Here is a 19,522-nt window from a genome sequence, read left to right on the forward strand (position 1 = left end):
TCTTCATGACTGTCTTGGTGTGTTTTGACCATGATAGTTAGTTGGTGATGTGGACACCAAGGAACTTGAAGCTCTCAACTTGAAGCTGCCCCGTCGATGAGAATGGGGTCGTGCTCAGTCCTCCTTTTCCTGTAGTCCATGATCATCTCCTTTTTCTTGATCACATTGAGGGAGAGGTTGTTACACTGGCAACACACTGCCAGGTCTCTGACCTCCTCCTTATAGGCTGTCTCATCGTTATTGGTGATCAGGCCTAACAATGTTGTGTAATTGGCAACTTAATGATGGTGTTGGAGTCGTGCTTGGCCATGCAATCATGGGTGAACAGGAAGTACAGGAGGGGACTGAGCACGCACCCCCGAGGGGTGCCAGATTTTTTTTACCTACCCTTACCACCTGGGGGCGGCCCAACAGGAAGTCCAGGATCCAGTTGCAAAGGGAGGTGTTTAGCCCCAGGGTCCTAAGCTTAGTGAATAGCTTTGAGGGCATTATGGTGTTGAACGCTGAGCTGTGGTCAATGAATAACATTATCACGTAGGTGTTCCTTTTGTCCAGGTGGGAAAGGGCAGTGTGGAGTGCAATAGAGATTCGGTCATCTTTGGGTCTGTTGGGGCGGTATGCAAATTAGGTTGGGTCTTGGGCTTCTGGGATGATGGTGTTGTCACACCCTGATCTGTTTCACCTGTCCTTGTGATTGTCTCCACCCTCTCTAGGTGTCTCTAGGAATTTTCTCCAGTGTATTTATCCCTTGTTTTCCTGTCTCTCTGTGCCAGTTAGTCTTGTATGTTTGTCAAGTCAACCAGCGTGTTTTTCCCATACTCCTTTTTCTCTTCTCTTTGCTCGTCCTCCGCGTTTTGACCCTTGCCTGTTTACTGGACTCCATTCCTGCCTGCCTGACCATTCTGTCTGCCCTGACCTTGAGCCTGCCTGCCCTTCGGTACTTACTGGACTCTGAACTGGGTTTGACCTTTTGTTTGTACGCAACCATTCTCTTGCCTTCCTCTTTTTGGATTAATAAACATCTAATACTCCAACCATCTGCCCTCTGTGTCTGCATCTGGGTCTCGCCTTGTGCCCTTATAGGTGTTGATGTGAGCCGTGACCAGCCTTTCAAAGCACTTCATGGCTGCAGACGTGCAGACTGCTTGAAACATGTTGGTATTACAGACTTGGTCAGGGACAGGTTGAAAATGTCAGTGAAGACACTTGCCAGTTGGTCATGCTCGGCGTACATGTCCTGGTAATCCGTCTGGCCCTGCGGCTTTGTGAATGTTTAAGACCTGTTTATAGGTCTTACTCACATCGGCTACGGAGAGCGTGATCACACAGTCGCCCGGTAAAGCTGGTGCTCTCATGCATGTTTCAGTGTTGCTTGTCTCGAAGCGAGTATAGAAGTCATTTAGCTCATCTGGTAGGCTCGTGTCACCGGGATGCTCGCGTCTGTACTTCCCTTTGTTGACTGTAATAGTTTGCAAGCCCTGCCACATCCAACGAGCGTCAGAGCCTGTGTAGTAGGATTCAATCTTAGTCCTGTATTGACGTTTTGCCTGTTTGATGGTTCGTCGGAGTGCATAGCGGGATTTCTTATAAGCATCCGGGTTAGAGTCCCATTCCTTGAAAGTGGCAGCTCTACCCTTTAGCTCAGTGCAGGTGTTCTCTGTAATCCATGGCTTCTGGTTGGGGTATGTATGTGCAATCACTGTGGGGACGACCTCATCGATGCACTTGAAGCCAAGTGACTGATGTGGTGTACTCCTCAATTCCATACTCACAATCCCGGAACCTATTCCAGTCTGTGCTAGCAAAACAGTCCTGTAGTTTAGCATCTGCGTCATCTGACCACTTCCGTGTTGAGGGAGTCATTGGTACTTCCTGCTTTAGTTTTTGCTTGTAAGCAGGAATCATGAGGATAGAGTTATGGTCAGATTTGCCAAATGGAGGGCGTGGGCGAGCTTTGTATGTGTCTCTGTTTGGAGTAAAGGTGGTCCAGAGTTTTTTTTCCCTCTGGTTGCACTTGTAACATGCTGGTAGAAGGTAAATGAGGTAAAACGGATTTAAGTTTCCCTGCATTAAAGTGCCCGGCCACTAGGAGAGCCACCTTTGGATGATAATTTTCTTGCTGGCTTATGGCCTTATGGCCTTATACAGAATTGAGTGTGGTCTTAGTGCCAGCATTGGTTTGTTGTGGTAAACAGACAACCACAAAAATATAGATGTAAACTCTCTTGGTAACTAGTGTGGTCTACCGGTTATCATGAGATACTCTACCTCAAGCGAGCAAAACCTTGAGACTTCCTTAATACTAGAGTGTGTGCACCATCTGTTATTTTACAAACAGACACAGACTGCACCCTTTGGCTTACCAGAGGCAGCTGTTCTATCTTGCCGATGGCACGTGTCAAACTCATTCCACGGAGGGCCGAGTGTTGGCGGGTTTTCACTCCACCCTTGTCCTTGTGATTGATGAATTAAGGTCACTAATTATTAAGGAACTCTCATCACCTGGTTGTCTAGGTCTTAGTTGAAAGTAAAAACCAAAAACCCGCAGACACTCGGCCCTCCGTGGAATGAGTTTCACACCCCTGACCAATGGTATTCACTAAATTGATGGTTTATATTTAGGATGTTTGTGATACTCTGAAGTACCCAAAAGGGCCACTAGATGTCTCTTGATAGGTTACATATAATCTTTTAACGATACCAAAATTCTGGTAGTTTACAGATAAACTTCTAATATTTCCAGTAATATACCATCGTTTTGCAACACTAATCAGTGCCACTTGGTGAGGTTAGCATAGGGCTAACATTTGTCATGTTATCTGATGGGACCAGCAACAATTTTGCATTCTGTCACGTGAAAGTACATTTACAATTTTAATTGGCTAATACATATTTCTGTGCCGGAGAACCTGTTTAAATTTAAATGGTTGCTTATGTTCACAAGTATGGACCCAGAGAGGTTAACAGTTTTGATGGAGCAATGAACATGGTGAAAAATGGTTAAAAACAGAGTAAACAACTTAAGGCTCCCATTGGAGAAGATAATTGATGAAAATATTAGCCAGGGTCCTTATGGGGGCACTTGAGTGTGAATTGCTAATCAGGAAGGCCTCTTTTCTAATCCCCCTTTGAGTGGCCGGCCTGGAATCAGCGCGTTTGGGGAGACTCCCCACTGCTTCTGGCTCTGGAGGTTCCATTCAGAGCCACAGCCCTCCTGTACCATTCCCACAGTCCCCTCACACTGTGCAGCACAGCCGCGCGCACACACACACACACCACACCACACACACACATCCTGCTCCAACCAAATTAGATTAGACCATTCCCTTTCTCCCCAGCAAGGCACTGGCCTTTTCTCGGGTTAAACCTTTATCTTACCCTTTTGTCTCTGTTCCAAAAAAGAGAAACAAATTCCCAAACAATTCCCCCTTATGAAGGCACTGGTGTAGAAACGGGGCAGGGAAGGGCAGCCATCTTTAAACCGACCTTAGGTGATTTCATAATATCACTCCCCCATTCGTTCCACTGCTCGAATGATATGTAGAGCAGTGAGAACAAGGCCAGCTGTGCTGCATGTCAACCTGTTATTTCACAATAGCAAGGAGCCACCTTTTTTCACCAACATTGAGGATCTCTTTATACCAGCCCCTCGCTAACATTGTCTTACTAGCTTTGCTTGCTTGTAAATCCTCCCATAGATAGAATTCAGCTCATTCATTACAATCTGTCCACAACGGAGCTGTTTGTGACTGATGAACGTGTACCTCTACACACCTCTGTGATGTGTTCCTTTCCGTGTTCGTCAGTTGGGGACACTCACACAAGCAAAATATACGTTTGGGTTTTAGAGAGCCTTTCATAGGAAAAGCCTGTTTGCAGCCAAAGCCATCCCAAAAGCAGCAAATTGAGATCAAAGCAAAATTAAAGCTGACTCGTTCAAAGCCAGATAAAAATGTGTGAGCCTGCAGCAATTTTTTCGCTATTGATTTCCTCCTTTGCCTGCAGTCCCTGGGACGGAGCTGACTGTATGTGAGGCTTCGAGACTCCTGTGCTGCCTGGTGCAGAGAGAGAGGAAACGAGTATCGACAGCCGTAATGATGAGGACTAGATAGATATCATGCTTGATTGAAATGCCTGTGCTATTTATAAGTGAGATGTATGGCACACATCTTTCCTTCATCTGGTTATAATTGTGTATCGGTTACAATATGTTGGATGTGTGTCCCTATAGTTAGTGATAGCGCTGTGCCAATGATTCAGTTATTCATTGATCTTCAAACAGTTTTTTTCTTCACATCAGCTAATTTGACCGTATTATTTAACCATAATATTCTAAAAAAATAGAAATGTATGTATCTGAATGCACTGTTTTCTGTTTATTTGTTTGCCATTGAGATTTGAATAACTGTTCATATGAGTGGACAAACAAACGCATTGGGATGAAGTTGTCTTTTGCTGTTATTAGTTGTGATTTTGTAAAGAAACTAAATAAGGGAACAAAGCTGTTTTCTCGTGTTTTATTTCCACCGGAGGCATGGCGCTCTCTTTTAAGGAGCCGCATGTGGAGCCTCTCTTTCTGAAGTTCGTTTAGATTTGAGAGGCCATTATTGTGCTCTTTCCCAGACATTTTCCTTGGCAGTAATTATGACTGTGCCATGGTACTAAGAAAGAACCCCGCTTGAATGAAACCCTCCCAATGGTGTGCCGTTGCAGATAATTCCATTTTTTAGAAAGATGTCAGTTTTAATTCAAAAGAAAACTTGAACTTGATGTCCCAATAAATGACACAACACCAAACAAAAAAAGCCTCTGTTATGTGTGAGGCTCAAATCTGGATAATTATGGGTCACTCTGTGCGTTGCTTCGCGCTGCGGGTTGTCGGCGAGGTGTGAAGTTATGACTGGCGGTGCAGGTGAAGGAATCTAGTGTTCGTTTGAAGTCGTGGGGTGGTGGTGGGGGGGAACTAGCCTTGCAGTGAAACCTGAGCAGGTATGAAGACAAGCCAGAACAATCAGCGTCTAGATTCTAATCATCATCAGCAGAGAACATCTCAGACTCTCTGTTTCCTTTTCCTCAAGCTGTGCCTTTCCACAGGCTCACAGCCAACTGTCTGTCTGTCTGTCTGTCTGTCTGTCTGTCTGTCTGTCTGTCTGTCTGTCTGTCTGTCTGTCTGTCTGTCTGTCTGTCTGTCTGTCTGTCTGTCTGTCTGTCTGTCTGTCTGTCTGTCTGTCTGTCTGTCTGTCTGTCTGTCTGTCTGTCTGTCTGTCTGTCTGTCTGTCTGTCTGTCTGTCTGTCTGTCTGTCTGTCTGTCTGTCTGTCTGTCTGTGTCTGCAGCACTGAGGTTTGACGTTTGAAAAATTGTTTAAATACTTTACAGAGCTGAAATAACCGTTCTTATGGGTGCGAAGCATATTAGCTGTAGGCTTACCATGGCCAGTCGAAAATCCAGGAAGCACAGTGTGCCTGAATACACTACAATACAGACCCAAACACAGATACTGTAAGCACACACCCGCTACTGCACACACCCGCTATTGCACACACATGCATGCACGCAGGCAGGCAGGCAGGCTCGCACACACGCACAGCCTTTCTTTCTTGCGCTCTCTTGTAAGATATAGCACCTGGGCAAGCTGAAAGGAACATGAATCAAGCAGACGAAAATGCCTTTTAATCTGTTTCAGATATTGTTTCATAGCTGTGAGCAGTCCAACCTAACCTACGAAGCTTTCTCCGTACACAGAAGGATTACTGTATCTTTAGGCATTCCTCAGGCTCAAATATCAAAACAGATCTAAATAACCTGTCACTCTCCTCCCCAGAACTGACTGCTTGTGCGTGATGGAGCTTGTGGTCCCAATTTTTTTTTTTTTTTTTTTTTGGGGGGGGGGGGAATACCCTGCAACAATAGCTATTACTTCGAGACGAAACAGCATTTAAGACATTTAAACAATTTCTGAATGTTGAGCTTTGCTACAACTTGAGAACTATGATTGTTCTGGGTTCTGGGGTGTGTCACTTGAAAGAAAATCAAAGTGTTAATAAGATACTTGAAGAAACAGGGTTAGATATAAGTTATCGGGGAGGGAGGTGACAGAAATACTCCACATATTTGAACCATTGACAATGTGACAGCTGTTGGCAATCTCGTAGAGGAATGTTCCTTTGGGCTTGTCATTATTACACTGTCAAATGAGTGCAATCATTACTTGTTTTTTTGTTCTGATTATATGCTGCAAGAAGTGTTAGGTCCAAGAAAATAGCTTATGATTTGATACTTTGTATTTGTTGTTCAGTTTCTGAACCAGGGCACAGGAAAAGCAGTGACATTTGACACGGTATCAAAAACAATCCTACTGAGAGCTGTTTGAAATGCATGTCTCATACATCCTGTTTGATATGCATGTTTTTATCTCTGAAGTAAAGGGTATCTTAGGGGAATGGCTGTTTTCCCTCTGATTAAACAGCATAGGAAACAATATGCACTCCTCTTTCTCTTCCTGTTCTTTCATTTCTCTTCCTTCCTTTATGTTTTGCTGCAGACATGATTATTGCTGCCTCTTCTCACAAAAGTTTGAGGATGTTGATATGGGCGCACACACTATACACACACAAACATCTTTTGTTGAGGGATTTGAAAGCAATTTTAAGGGTGGTAGCGCTTGTATGAAGTCACTGACTGAGGCAAAGAAAAGGAAATGGGTGCATTGAATGTTTAAATATCATTTGTATGGAACTCTGTGGCTGTGTCTGACTCTCTGTGTCTGAGTGTATATCTGTGTGGAAGTCAAATCCAAAAGCATGTCTGAGATTTGAACATCTTCAGTTTCCCACATGACCTAACTAAACTGTGAAATACTAGCTCATAGTACATGTTAGACACAGCTCATGATGAAGAAATAAAGTAGTCTTAGCTGATTATGAGCGTATGACAAAATCTAGAGGTCTTATTCCACCAGAGACGATTAATGATTGAATTAATAGTTTGCAAATATATATTTAGTAGTGTTGCCCCTTTGTGTCCTTGAAGCCACTTGGACCCCACTCTGACTGTTCTTTCTTCTTTATCTCGTTTGATGCCAAACTACAATTGTGTTCGGTTGTACATGTGCCTCACAAGAAGGACTGCAGACTTTCGCATGCATCCAATTACTATTCGGTTTCATCTCTGCTACAGATGTTGAGTAAATCTATGCTTTCAAGCTCCGGAGATGGAGAGAGACAAAAAAGGAGTAAACACAACTTCTGTTGTCTCCTTTGGGCAGTGTGTCAAGTGCTGTTGATGGTCCAGGTATGAATAGATTGAGCAGACTGTTAGCTGTGTAAGCAAGGTGACAGCGGGCGGCCCACTGCAGTTCAAACAGGCCGGCAGGAGTGAGGAGTGAAAGACAACACTAGCCTTGTTTCCTCTGCGAGATGACACAGCCTTGTTGGCAGCTCCTCTCCCCTCTGGCGAGTGACGCCACCATCCCCTATCCTCCACCCCTCACTACAAAGAACAGGCCATGTTTTCACCACAACCCTCTGCTCTCTGCTCTGTATCTGGGCAAACATCCCCTCTCCCTATGTTCCTCTCTTTCACTTCCTTTCTCCCTCCCTCCCATTCTCTTTCTCACACACACACAGAAACACACACACACACACACACACTCCTTATTCCCCTGTATTCTATCTCTCACCTATGTTGGTGGTTTACCATGGTGGAAGGTGTCTCAGGGTCAGGAGGATTCCATTAACACCTTTTGGTGAGGGCCTTTCATGTTGCACTGCCAACCACTGTGATCTATTGAGGGAGGTCTATTAAAGTGCCACTGTGACAATGTCAAAGCAGACAGGCCCAATAACACCAAGGGGAAGTCCCCAGGGAACAAAAATTCCCAGCTGTAATTGTTATGTTTGCTGTTTGCCTGTGTTTTTTTAACAAAAAGTTGATATTTAGCTTCAGTCAGGCCTGTGGCTTGGGATGCTGGCTCCAGTCTGTAGTCAAGGTGTGTAGAACCGCCTTACATTAGGCTCTGTATAATGTAAGACATATGTTGTTTACTTATTTAACCTGTATTTAACTAGGCAAGTCAGTTAGGAACAAATTCTTATTTACAATGACAGCCTCCCCCGGCCAAACCCTAACAACGCTGGGCCAATTGTGCACCCTCCTATGGGACTCCCAATCAAAGCCTGTTATGATACAGTCTGGAATCAAACCAGGGTCTGTAGTGACACCTCTAGCACCTGAGATGCAGTGCCTTAGACCGCTGTGCCACTCGGGAGCTCCCCCTTGAACAATGCACATTTGATTTAATACTCATACTTGGTATATCCAGCACACTACTTTAAGAGGTTATCCAGTTAGTTAATGGATGGTTTACTGTACTGTGTTATGGTGTTCAATAAGCCTGTGCTCTGAAAAGTTGTATTTCTTGAAACCAGTGATTTCAGCGCTGCCAGACTATTCATCTGTCTTCATTGGCACCGATTTTGTCAAAACCACAAAACAATTCATTTAATTCTCATTGAATATCCAGGAACATATTTCAATTGATGGGGTCAACAATGAATGCCATCCTGTTTATTTGAACAGATTATATTTATTTTGTTCCCTGGTTTATCCCATGGGAGGAAGCAGAAACCCTGTTGCAGATGCTGTTTGTCAGAAGTAAGAACGGTTCTGGAGAGAGCCAACACACAGAAGAGACTCAAACAAACGGAAATAGAACAATGCCTCTCCCAAGCCTGCGTCTTATTTCATAGGGAACAATGCTCAGTGTGGAACTTTTCCATGCAAATGAAAGACATGGCCTGCTCCTATAGGGCCACACACTTCACACGTTTTGTTGTGATATTTTGGAAATTATTTTGGTTGAACTGTGAAATTCTCAGGTATATGGACAAAGTATCAGATGTTTCTCTAAGGAGGACATTGTGATGTGTCCAAAACGGTAGTAAAGGCCTATCAGTTAGTTTAAGATGACATTACAATCTGAAATAGATTAGTTGGTCCCTGAACTCTGGTTGTTTCCATTCAGTTCAACACGTGAGTGGAAGTAAACACAAGCTGTTGGGACTCTCATACAAAAGTCATTATCATACCCAAACTCCACGTGAGACTTTCATTTCATTACAAGCATATACATTCATCATCCAGAAGGCATGTCCTAACCGGCCAAACTAAGATGAAAATGGTGAAAATGGCACCGTGGGAGATGGCCGCCGTTTTACGGTCTCCTAACCAATTGTGCTATTATGTGGGAGTTTTTGCGATATTTGTACATAATGTTTCTGCAACCATATCTTATGGCAGAAAAGAGCTTCTGGATATCAGGACAGTGATCACTCACCTCGGATTAGACAAAGACTTTTTCAACAACAACAACAACAAGCCGGACTCACACGATATTCTCCAATCACCCCGCATGGCAGACATCCTAATTATTCACATAAAGAAGCGACGCAGAGGAAGTAGAGCCGGATGCCTCGTCCGGATCTGCAGAAGGCGAGTAGGAAAGCTGCCGTTACCGTCAATATTACTCGCCAACGTGCAGTCATTGGACAACAAACTGGACGAGGTACGGTCGAGAATATCCTACCAACGGGACATCAAAAACTGTAATATCCTATGTTTCATGGAATCGTGGCTGAATGACGACATGGATATTCAGCTAGCGGGATACACACTGCACCGGCAAGATAGAACAGCACACTCTGGTAAGACGAGGGGGGGCGGTCTGTGCATATTTGTAAACAACGAAATCTAAGGAAATCTCTAGATTTTGCTCGCCTAAAGTAGAGTATATTGTGATAAATTGCAGGCCACACTACTTGCCTGGAGAGTTCTCAGCTATACTTTTTATGGCTGTTTATTTACCACCACAATCAGATGCGGGCACTAAGCCCACACTCAGTCAGCTGTATAAGGAAATAAGCAAACAGGAAACCACTCACCCAGAGGTGGCGCTCTTAGTGGCCGGAGACTTTAATGCAGGGAAACTTAAATCAGCTCTACCAAATCTCTATCAACATGTTAAATGTGCAACCAGAGGGAAAAAATTCTAGATAACCTGTACTCCACGCACAGAGACGTGTACAAAGCTCTCCCTCGCCCTCCATTTGGTAAATCCGACCACAACTCTATCCTCCTGATTCCTGCTTACAAGCTAAAATTAAAGCAGGAAGCACCAGTGACTCGGTCTATAAAAAAATGGTCAGATGAAGCAGATGCTAAACTACAGGACAGTTTTGCTATCACAGACTGGAACATGTTCCGGGATTCTTCCAATGGCATTGAGGAGTACACCACATCAGTCACTGACTTTATCAATTAGTGCATTGAGGACGTCGTCCCCACAATGACTGAATCTACATACCCCAACAAGAAGCCATGGATTACAGGCAACATTCGCGCTGAGCTAAAGGGTGGAGCTGCTGCTTTCAGGGTGCGGGACTCTAACCCGGAAGCTTACAAGAAATCCCGCTATGACCTGCGACGAACCACCATACAGGCAAAGTGTCAATACAGGGCTAAGATTGAATCATACTACACCGGCTCTGATGCTTGTCGGATGTGGCAGGGCTTGCAAACTATTACAGACTACAATGGGAAGCACAGCCGCGAGCTGCCCAGTGACACGAGCCTACCAGACGAGCTAAATCACTTCTATGCTCGCTTCGAGGCAAGCAACACTGAGGCATGCATGAGAGCATCAGCTGTTCCGGACGACTGTGTGATCACGCTCTCCGTAGCTGATGTGAGTAAGACGTTTAAACAGGTCAACTTACATAAGGCTACGGGGCCAGACGGATTACCAGGACATGTGCTCTGGGCATGTGCTGACCAACTGGCAGGTGTCTTCATTTGACATTTTCAACATGTCCCTGATTGAGACTGTAATACCAACATGCTTCAAGCAGACCACCATAGTCCCTGTGCCCAAGAACACAAAGGCAAACTGCCTAAAAGACAACAGACCCGTTGCACTCACGTCTGTAGGCATGAAGTGCTTTGAAAGGCTGGTAATGGCTCACATCAACACCCTTATCCCTGAAACCCTAGACCTACTCCAACTTGCATACCGCACAAACAGATCCACAGATGATGCAATCTCTATTGCACTCCACACTGCCCTTTCCCACATAGACAAAAGGAACACCTGTCTGAATGCTATTCATTGACTACAGCTCAGCGTTCAACACCATAGTACCCTCAAAGCTCATCACTAAGCTAAGGAACCTGGGACTAAACACCTCCCTCTGCAACTGGATCCTGGACTTCCTGACGTGTTGCCCCCAGGTGGTGAGGGTAGGTAGCAACACATCTGCACTACTGATCCTCAACACTGGAGCTCCCGAGGGGTGCGTGCTCAGTCCCCTCCTGTACTCCTTGTTCACCCATGACTGCATGGCCATGCACGAGACCAACACCGTCATTAAGTTTGCAGACGACACAACAGTGGTAGGCCTGATCACCGACAATGACGAGAGAGCCTATAGGGAGGAGGTCAGATACCTGGCGAGCTGGTGCCAGAATAACAACCTATCCCTCAACGTAACCAAGACTAAGGAGATGATTGTGGACTACAGGAAAAGGAGCACCAAGCACGTACCCATTCTCATCGACGGGGCTGTAGTGGAGCAGGTTGAGAGCTTCACATTCCTTGGTGTCAGCATCAACAACAAACTAGAATGGTCCAAACACACCAAAACAGTTGTGAAGAGGGCATGACAAAGCCTATTCCCCCTCAGGAAACTAAAAAGATTTGGCATGGGTCCTGAGATCCTCAAAAGGTTCTACAGCTGCAACATCGAGAGCCTGCTGACCAGTTGCATCACTGCCTGGTACGGCAATTGCTCAGCCTCTGACCGCAAGGCACTTCAGAGGGTAGTGCGTATGGCCCATACATCACTAGGGCAAAACTGCCTGCCATCCAGGACCTCTACACCAGGCAGTGTCAGAGGAAGGACCTAAAAATGTTCAAAGACCCCAGCCACCCCAGTCATAGACTGTTCTCTCTACCACTGCATGGCAAGCGGTACCGGAGTGCCAAGTCTAGTACAAAAAGGCTTCTCAACAGTTTTTACCCCCAAGCCATAAGACTTCTGAACAGGTAACCAATGTTTACCCGGACTATTTGCATTGTGTGCCCCCCCCAACCCCTCTTTAATGCTGCTGCTACTCTCTGTTTATCTTATATGCATAGTCACGTTAACCATACATCCATGTACATACTACCTCAATTGGCCCAACCAACCAGTGTTCCCGCACATTGTCTAACTGGGCTATCTGCATTGCGTCCCACCTCCAGCCAACCCCTTTTACGCTACTGCTACTCTCTGTTCATCACATATGCATAGTCACTTTAACTATATCTACAGTCCACCTGGCCATGCTGCTGCTCCAGTTTTAACTGACCTGAGCCCTAGGACCATGCCCCAGGACTACCTGACATAATAATAATATAATAATAATAATAATGATGACTCCTTGCTGTCCCCAGTCCACCTGGCCATGCTGCTGCTCCAGTTTCAACTGTTCTTCCTTACTATTATTCGACCATGCTGGTCATTTATGAACATTTGAACATCTTGGCCATGTTCTGTTATAATCTCCACCCAGCACAGCCAGAAGAGGACTGGCCACCCCACATATGCTCTCTCTAATTCTCTCTTTCTTTCTCTCTCTCGGAGGACCTGAGCCCTAGGACCGTGCCCCAGGACTACCTGACATTATGACTCCTTCCTGTCCCCAGTCCACCTGACTGTGCTGCTGCTCCAGTTTCAACTGTTCTGCCTTATTATTATTCGACCATGCTGGTCATTTATGAACATTTGAACATCTTGGCCATGTTCTGTTATAATCTCCACCCGGCACAGCCAGAAGAGGACTGGCCACCCCACATAGCCTGGTTCTTCTCTAGGTTTCTTCCTAGGTTTTGGCCTTTCTAGGGAGTTTTTCCTAGCCACCGTGCTTCTACACCTGCATTGCTTGCTGTTTGGGGTTTTAGGCTGGGTTTCTGTACAGCACTTTGAGATATCAGCTGATATACGAAGGGCTATATAAATAAAATTTGATTTGATTTGATGTACATACTACCTCAATAAGCCTGACTAACCGGTGTCTGAATATAGCCTTGCTACTCTTATTTTCAAATGTATTTTTACTGTTGATTTATTTATTTATTTACTTACCTACACATACACACACACACACCTTTTTTTTCGCACTATTGGTTAGAGCCTGTAAGTAAGCATTTCACTGTTAGATCTACACCTGTTGTATTCGGCGCACGTGACAAATAAACTTTGATTTGATTTAAGAGTGGAGGGAACTTTTATCTACTGTCTCTTGGGGTAATTATTTGTTATCATTATTGTTCTGTATTCATTGTCACTATTTGATCTTCCATGTGTTTTATGGCCCCAGATATTGGAAGAGATGTTTTCCCTCAGTAGACCAGTGGTGGGAAAAGTACCCAATTGTCTTCATTAAAAAAAAGATACCTTAACTTCTTACGGCTGGGGGTCAGTATTGAGTACCTTGGATGAATAAGGTGCCCAGAGTAAACTGCCTGCTACTCAGGTCCAGAAGCTGATATGCATATTATTAGTAGATTTGGATAGGAAACACTCTGAAGTTTCTAAAACTGTTTGAATGATGTCTATGAGTATAACAATACTCATATGGCAGGCAAAAACCTGAGAAAAAAATCCAACAAGGAGATGGGAAATCTGAGGTTTGTAGGTTTTCAAGTCTTTTCCTATCCAAGATACAAGGTAAATTTGGTTCGATTGCACTTCCCAAGACTTCCACTAGATGTCGACAGTCTTTAGAACCTTGTTTCAGGCTTCTACTATGAAGGGGGAGTGAATAAGAGCTGTTTGACTAAGGGATCTGGCAGAATGCCAGTCACGCACGCCACCATGAGAGAGAGCTGCGTTCCCTTTCATTTCTACAGACAAAGGAATTGTCCGGTTGGAACATTATTGAAGATTTGATGATAAAAACATCCTAAAGATTGATTATATACATCGTTTCACATGTTTATACGAACTGTAGTGGAACTGTTTTGACTTTTTGTCTGGACCTAGTGCTTGCAACTTGTGAATTTGTGAACTAAACGCGCAAACAAAAAGGAGGTATTTGGACATAAATTATGGACTTTATCGAACAAAACAAACATTTATTGTGGAACTGGGATTCCTGGGAGTGCATTCCGATGCAGATCATCAAAGGTAAGTGAATATTTATAATGCTATTTCTGACTTCTGTTGACTCCACAACATGGCGGGTATCTGTATGGCTTGTTTTGGTCTCTGAGCGCTGTACTCAGATTATTCCATGGTGTGCTTTTGCTGTAAAGCTTTTTTGAAATATGACACAGCGGTTGCATTAAGGAGAAGTATATCTTTAATTCCATGCATAACACTTGCATTTTCATCAACATTTCTGATGAGTATTTCTGTAAATGTATGTGGCTTTCTGCAAAATCACCAGATGTTTTGGAAGCAAAACATTACTGAACATAATGCGCCGATGTAAACTGAGCTTTTTGGATATAAATATGAAATTTATCGAACAAAACATACATCAAAGGTTAGTGATTCATTTTGTCTATTTCTGCTTTTTGTGACTCCTCTTCAGCTGGAAAAATGGCTGTGTTTAGATGTGACTAGGCACTGACCTAACATAATCACATGGTAGGCTTTTGTTGTAAAGCCTTTTTGAAATGGGACACTGTGGTGGGATTAACAACAAGTTTATCTTTAAAATGGTGTATAATACTTGTATGTTTGAGGAATTTTAATTATGAGATTTCTGTTGTTTGAATTTGGCGCCCTGCACTTCCACTGGCTGTTGTCAAATCGATCGCATTAACGGGATTTCAGCCGTAAGAAGTTAATGGAAAATTACTGTCACCCATTAATATACTACTTGATTTAAAGTCTAAAAGTATTTGGTTTTAAATATACTTAAGTATCAAAAGTAAATGTAATTGCTAAAGTATTGAAAGTAGATCATTTCAAATTCCCTATATTAAACAAACCAGATGGCACCATTTAATTAATTATTTTTTTAACGGATAACCAGGGTCACACTCTAACACAAATTTACAAAGAAAGTATTTGTGTTTAATGAGTCTGCCAGATCAGAGGCAGTAGAGATGACCAGAGATGATCTCTTGATAAGTGCGTGAACTGGACCATTTTCCTGTCATGCTAGCCATTTAAAATGTAACGTGTACTCTTGAGTTTCAGGGAAAATGTATGGAGTAAAAAGTACATTATTTTCTTTAGGAATGTAGTGAAGCAAAAGTAAAATTTGTCAAAAATATAAATACTGTAGTAAAGTATGGATACCCCCCAAAACTACTTAAGTAGTAGTTTAAAGTATTTTTACTTAAGTACTTTACACCTCTGCATCAGACCCATCTCTCTGTGATGTTCCCTGTGGTTTATGGCTCTCACACAATAAACAACAAGGCCTCTGTTCTGTTTCTTACACAAACATAAGAGGACCTAGTAGCTTCTTCTTCTTCTTGTACTTTTGTGACCCCGTTGTCTGCAGATCTACCAGATCTACCTCAGCTCCCGTAGCTCCAGCCTGAGGGGCTCCAGTGGCCACCCTGTCTGTCCCTATCCTCCTCTGCCTCTGTAAAGGTTAGTCCTTGCAAATGAATCAGCTCTGTGTGTACAGAGCATAGGGAACAAGAAGCACAAAAGCCTTTTGTGGGGGGGTGAGATGGCCCCAGCATAGCTTCTTACCACCAATCAAGAGTGACAAAATAGAGGAGAGAAATCCAAAGGCAGCAGGGGGACCGACCAGGGCTCCTCTGTAATTACAAAATGGTCTTAAAATCCAAATACCAAGCCCTAGCAACCCCAGTCAGGGGACAGACAGAGAAAAAGAGAAGAAGTGGAGAGAAAAAGTCTAGGGGAGTTAAGAAGCGCCACAGAGAGTGACCCTGCATTGACCTCGGCTCCTCAACAATCGTCCCCTGCCAGCTGGAGCCAGGGTTAGGGGGTGAGAGAGAGGGGCCGGTCAGGATCCCCTCCAATTTATGACTGACTACAAGGCCTGTGAAAGAAACCCAATCACCCAGGATTCCTGCACAGCATGGCTCTTGATGGAGATAATAGATAGCCCGAAGAGAGTGTGGGACTGAGGCTTTGGGCGGCAATGCTAACAGCTTGGACACAGAGTCTCTGGGACTGAGGGACACTTTACTGAGGGAGGGGTGGTGGGCACTGACTGACTCCATTACCTCTAGCTCTCAGTGTTGTAGTGTGATATCATTACACTACGCCAGGCCTGAGCCACAGTCCATTTCAGCATGTCCCACACCTCTCTACTGCACTCTTTTTGTCCAACATACTTAAAAACCTAGCTTTACATGCACCAAGCTAATTACTCTCTCTATCTAATTAGTAGAAATTAAATGGTTATTACATTTCAACCTGCTATTAATGTAGAGTGGGAATGAGAGAGGGAGGGTGAGAGGGGAGGTATGAAAAGAAAGGGAGAAGGCAGCTGTCTATTTAAAGCGGGGTAAGCCATGCTCGGAGCTATCCTGCTGATACATTAGCATATCTGAATTATCCTGCTCCTGCGCCGCCACCACCACGCTGCAAGGTGGCACATCTGAAGAAGAAGGCCTTTGAATATGCTCCCAAGCTGAGGAAACTCTTATTTTTCAACCCGTTTGAAAATCTGGAGACAACTTGATGTTGGAGCAGCCGACGAAAAGAAAAGAAAAGAGGAGAGAAAAGGAGAGAGAGAAAGTCTGAGAGAAAGAAAAAAGTTTCACAATTCTTTGAGGAGGACAGAGTTTTACACGCTATTTGAAGCCGGATGCTTAATAATTCACTTGATTCTACAAGCTAGCAGCAAGGCAGTATGGGAACACAGCCATGAGTGATGTGATCCATCATAGCCTGCCCTCAAAGTTGCCACAAACCACCGTTGTTTAAAACTTTACAGTTATGACACTAAACATTTTTTTGTTATCAATAAAAAAAGATTGGAATAGATAAATCAGAACCGTTCTACATGCCTTTCAGACTGTTAATCATTCTACATTTCAAGTAGTGGATTATCTACTCCATTTACGGTGTGGTGTGCACATGAATACATGATCACCAGTGCATGAAGGTTAAATTGAAGGAATAGTTCAGCTCATCATGGTACTGTGGATGATGACAATTTATAGTCATGCTTTTAAGAGTAATTAGCTCAAACAAACAAATTATTCAAAAAAATTGAAATTGAACTCCACATCTTCCCCCACATCATACCGTAACTCTTTACTTCTTCTTCACAATCTATACTGCTCAGTTGTCGGAGTATTTATTATGTTTTCAATCTGAACTCTCATCCACATTTCAGGTCACTAACCCTCGTAGGAAACCACAACAAAGTACCAACTTCCCTCCACTTACAGTAGAGCTGTTTTGATATAGTAAACGCTTTAACAATACATGTGTTCATATAACACTGTTTTATTTCTACCAGTTTCCTTTCACAATATATCTATAGACGCTGATCTTATCTGGTAAATGTGTCCGTTTTTTTCTTCTTCCAGATTAGCCTTGAAGTTGGTCTCCCCTCAGCCACAAAGCGCTGTTCTATTGACTGGTTCCAGGGAGAGTATTGATGGCTCCAAAATTTGGGCAAGGGAACACAAAAAGGCTGACCCCCGCTGGGCTCAGCACGACAGCCGAGTCAGCAGGGAGGCTTGCATTTATTAGCCTGGGAGAGGAGCTCCTGCAGAATTAAAGCACATTCACCCATCCATTGATCTCTGTCAGGAAAACAATACCCGCCCCTCTCTGGCAGCCAGCTAGGCGCTGCACGGCTCTGAGGTAATGTACTGTAGCAGCCATTGAAAACAAGATGCCTCACACCCTCGGGCTCCAAGTAAACTGTCTGAAAAGTGAGAGGAATGGGATGAGAATAACTAACACATTGGATTATCAATCCACCTGTCCAATTGTGTTTTGCAGTGAATGGTGAATAAAATGTGGAGGGATGTGAATATGGGCCCTTTGTGTGCTTACTAAGGGGAGAGAACAGTCTTTGGGTTTTTGCGTTGTGACATGTTTTGTGACATGTTGTTTGAATGCTTCCATGCATACTAGTTCCCAGGTTCTGTCTATGGAAGTGGAGTGTTGAGGCGTGCCTGTGGATGATATCCTTGACAAAACTGGCTGTACTGGCTGTGTCTAACCTTCTGTACGGCTTAAGGCCCGCACGGGCTGGAAGATTTTAGCCGTCTTATGCCATGATTTTGCCGTCCTAGAAAACATTTCCACGTCGTGAGCAAATTCTTGGGTCGACAACGACTGTCGGACGTCTTGGCTCATTTAGTGTGACAGGGTCTAGGTCTGCCGATTAAGTAACACTATGTGCGGTCTTAGGCGCCGACGAAGTTCTGTCAGTGTCAGAAATGTTGAGCCTTTATGTGGCTGGGGTAACAAACCTTGACTTTTTCCACATTTTGTTGTGTTATGGCCTAAATTTCAAAGGGATTCAAATGAGATTTTTTGGTCACTGTCAAAGTACAATTATATTTTAAGAAATGTTAACAAATTAATTAAAAATTAAAAGCTGAAATGTCTTGAGTCAATAAGTATTCAACCTCTTTCTTATGACAAACCTAAATAAGTTCAGGAGTAGTCACAAATTAAGTTGTGTAACGGATGTGAAACGGCTAGCTTAGTTAGCGGTGCGCGCTAAATAGCGTTTCAATCGGTTACATCACTTGCTCTGAGACCTTGAAGTAGTAGTTCCCCTTGCTCTGCAAGGGCCGTGGCTTTTGTGGAGCGATGGGTAACGATGCTTCGAGGGTGACTGTTGTTGATGTGTGCAGAAGGTCCCTGGGACGCGCCCGGGTATGGGCGAAGGGAACGGTTTAAAATTATTCTGTTACAGTTGCTTGGACTAGTGCTTAACATTATTTTTGAATTGCTACCTCATCCCTGTACCCCACACATACAATTATCTGTAAGGTCCCTCAGTCAAGCAGTGAATTTCAAACACAGGATCAACCACAAAGACCAGGGAGTTTATTTTTATTTAACCTTTATTTTACTAATCAAGTCAGTTAAGAACAAATTCTTATTTACAATGACGGCAAATCCGGACAACTCTGGGCCAATTGCCGCCCTACGGGACTCCCAATCACAGCCGGATGTGATACCGCTTGGAATCAAACCAGGGACTGTAGCGACGCCTCTTGCACTGACATGCAGTGCCTAAGACTGCTGCGCCACTAGGGAGCCCAAAGAAGTGCACCTTTAAATGTTTTATTTATTTATTTAACCAGGTAGGCTAGTTGAGAACAAGTTCTCATTTACAACTGCGACCTGGCCAAGATAAAGCAAAGCAGTGCAACACAAACAACAACTCAGAGTTACACATGGAAAAAACATACAGACAATGATACAATAGAAAAAGTCTATATAAAGCATGTGAAAATGAGGTAGGATAAAGGAGGTTAGGCAATAAATAGACCATAGTGGCAAAATAATTACA

This window comes from Oncorhynchus gorbuscha, linkage group LG05 (genome assembly GCF_021184085.1).
Source record: "Oncorhynchus gorbuscha isolate QuinsamMale2020 ecotype Even-year linkage group LG05, OgorEven_v1.0, whole genome shotgun sequence".
NCBI lineage: Eukaryota > Metazoa > Chordata > Actinopteri > Salmoniformes > Salmonidae > Oncorhynchus > Oncorhynchus gorbuscha.